The sequence below is a fragment of the Bos taurus genome, unplaced genomic scaffold (genome assembly GCF_002263795.3).
Source record: "Bos taurus isolate L1 Dominette 01449 registration number 42190680 breed Hereford unplaced genomic scaffold, ARS-UCD2.0 Leftover_ScbfJmS_1346, whole genome shotgun sequence".
NCBI lineage: Eukaryota > Metazoa > Chordata > Mammalia > Artiodactyla > Bovidae > Bos > Bos taurus.
The window spans coordinates 9317-12806 of NW_020190447.1; the positions used below are offsets into that span (position 1 = coordinate 9317).

Below are 3490 nucleotides of genomic sequence, written 5' to 3' on the forward strand. Positions count from 1 at the left end.
GTCACTCAGCTGTGTCCAAATCTTTGTGATCCCTTGGATTATAGCCTGTCAGGCTCCTCTATCTATGAAATTTTCCAGGCAAGAATACTGGAGTGGGTTGCCATTTCCTTCTCCAGGGCATCTTCCCAACCCAGGGATCAAACCTGCATCTCTTGTGTCTCCTACATCAGCAGGCTGATTCTTCACTGTGCCACCTGGGAAGCCCCATGCCATAATATACTTCTTCTTAATCTCTATATGACCTGCTAGTTTTTGAAAGATCATCAAATAACCAGATTTTCCAGGTTCAGATAGGATGAGAAGGATTTAAAATGCTAAAATCTATATTCTCAGAACACTGATCAATATTATTCATTCCATAATGCTTCCATTTTTACATTCACTTCTTCTACTTTTGACAACATGGATGGACCTTGAAGGCATTATGCTAAGTGAAATAAATCAGACAGAAGAAGACATATACTGTATGATCTCATTTATCTGTGGTATCTTTAAAGAAAAAAAAGCCAAACTTTGGGACTTCCCTGGTGGTCCAGTGGCTAAGATTCTTGGCTTCCAATGCAGGAGGCCCAGGTTCGATCCCTGGTCAGGGAACTAGATCCCACATGCTACAACAAAGATCGTACATGAGGCAATGAAGATCTCCAGTGCCACAACTGAGACATAGTGCAGAAAATAAATTTTTTTTAAAGCCAAACTTTGAAACAGTAAAATGGTGACTGCCAAGAGCTGCAGGATGAGGGAAATGGGGAGATGATGGTCACAGGGTACAAGCTTCTAGCTATAAAATAAATAAGTTGTGAGACTCTAAGGCACAGCATGGTGACTACAGTTAGGATATAATTAAATATATAATATAACCCTCTTATATACTTAAAAGTTGCTAAGAGTGTAGATTTAAAAAATGTTCTCAACATAGATCCCCAAAATGTAATTATGTGAGGTGATGTGAGGTGATGAACATGTTAACTAACATTATTGTGGCAATCATTTCACAATATATACACGTGACCGATCATCATGTTGTACATCGTAGACTTACACAATGTTCTAGGTCAATTAAATTGCAATAAAGCTGGGAAAAAATAAAATGACTGTGTATTCTACAGCACACTTTATACAAGATTAGCACACAACAATCAATTGCATTTATATATACTAGCAGTGAACACTGGAAATCAAAATTAAAACCACAATAACATTTGCAATTGCTCCAAAGAAAATAAAATATGTAGGCATGAATCTAACAAAATGTGTACAAGATCTATATGCTGAAATATAAAAAGCATTGATATATGAAATTGAGAAAGACCTACAGAAATGGAGAAACATATTGTATTCATGGATTGGAAGACAAGACACATGAAAGCTGTCAGTTCTTCCTAAATTGTTCTGTAGGTTTAATGCAATTCCTAGCCAAATCTGAGAAAGGTTTTTTGTAGACATAGATGAGCTTATTCTAAAATTTATACAGAAAGGTATGGGACCCAGAATAATTAAAACAATTTGAAAAGGAAGAATAAAGTGGGGGAACCACTCTACTTGATATTAATCCTACTATATATTAACAATAAAAACTGGATGCTGTTGACAGAGGGATAGACATAGAAACTGATATAAGGAAAGAGACAAACTAGGAACGGACCCATACAATACCCAACTGATGTTTGACCAAGGTGTAAAGGCAGTTCAATGGAGGAAAGATAGTTATTTTTAAAATGATGCTGGAGCAACTGGACATCCACAGGCAAAAAGTGAACCTCAATCTAAATCTCATACCTTATATAAAAATTAACTCAATGAATCACAGATTTAAATGTAAAACTTAAAACTATAATACTATAAAATATAGGGGAAAAATTGACCTAGGGCTAAACAAAGCATAACTTATATGCAGAGTACATCATGAGAAATGCTGGGTTGGATGAAGCAAAGCTGGAATCAAGATTACTGGGAGAAATATCAATAACCTCAGATATGCAGATGACACCATCCTTATGGCAGAAAGCGAAGAAGAACTAAAGAGCCTCTTGATGAAAGTGAAAAAGGAGAGTGAAAAAGTTGGCTTAAAACTCAACATTCAGAAAACTAAGATCATGGCATCTGGTCCCATCACTTCACGGTAAATAGATGGGGAAACAGTGGAAACAGTGACAGATTATTTTCTTGGCTCCCAAATCACTGCAGGTGTTGACTAAAGACATGAAATTAAAAGACACTTGCTCCTTGGAAGAAAAGTTATGACGAACTTAGACAGCACTTTAAAAAGCAGAAACATTACTTTGCCAACATAGGTCTGTCTAATCAAGGCTATGGTTTTTCCAGTAGTCATGTATGGATGTGAGAGTTGGACTCTGAAGAAAGCTGAGTGCCGAAGAATTGCTGCTTTTGAACTGTGGTGTTGGAGAAGACTCTTGAGAGTCCCGTGGACTGCAAGGAGATCCAACCAGTCTATCCTAAAGGAAATCAGTCCTGAATATTCATTGGAGGGACTGATGCTGAAGCTGAAACTCCAATACTTTTGCCACCTGATGCAAAGAGCTGACTCATTGGAAAAGTCCCTGATGCTGGGAAAGATTGAAGGCTCGAGGAGAAGGGGACGACATAGGTTGGATGGCATCACCGACTCAGTGGACATGAGTTTGAGTAAACTCCAGGAGTTGGTGATGGACAGGGAGGCCTGGCGTGCTGCAATCCATGGGGTCACAAAGAGTCGGACAGGACTGAGCAACTGAACCGAACTGAACTGAAACAAAGCGTTCTTAGACTTATTGTCAAAACACAATCCATAAGAGGAAAAACTGACTAATTGGACCTCATCAAAATTAAAAATGTTTGTTCTATAAACGCTTAGGGGAAGAGGATGCAATCTGGTGGAAAATATTTGCAAACCACGTATGCAACAAAGGATCAGTACCTAAATAAAGAACTCTTAAAAATTGACTGTAAGAAACTATTCAATTAGAAGATGCCAAGATATATGAAGAAACATTTCACTGAAAAGGATATACAGATGTTAAATACACACAAGAAAAGATAGCAGCTGTCATTAGGCACTAGGGAAACGCAATTTAAAACCACAATGATATATCACTGTACTCCCATCACAATGGCTAAAATGAAAAATAATGACAACAACAAATGCTGACAAGGATGTAGAGAAACTGGATCTCTCATTCACTTCTGGTGGGAATGTAAATAGTGTAGGCACTCTATAAAAGCATATGGCAGTTCTTACAAAACTAATCATGCACTTGCCATACAATCCAGGAACTGTACTATTGGGCATTTATTCAGGGGAAATGAAAATTTAGGTTATGCAAAATCTGTAGACAAATGTTCATCGCCCCTTTATTTGTAATTGCCAAAATTTGGAATCAATCCTGATATCCTGCAATACATGAATGGTCAAACAAGCTGTGATACCTCCATACCATGGAATACTCCTCCGCAGTAAAAAGAACAAACTCTTGACATTGGAACAACTTTA

The 3490-nt window shown here is 37.5% G+C and overlaps 1 non-coding gene across 1 annotated transcript; it reads left to right on the plus strand.

The window, feature by feature from the left end:
- Positions 1-521: 521 nt before the first annotated feature.
- Positions 522-594, plus strand: TRNAW-CCA (transfer RNA tryptophan (anticodon CCA)). Its single transcript has one exon. It is a non-coding gene; the product is annotated as a tRNA-Trp (tRNA).
- Positions 595-3490: the final 2896 nt, after the last annotated feature.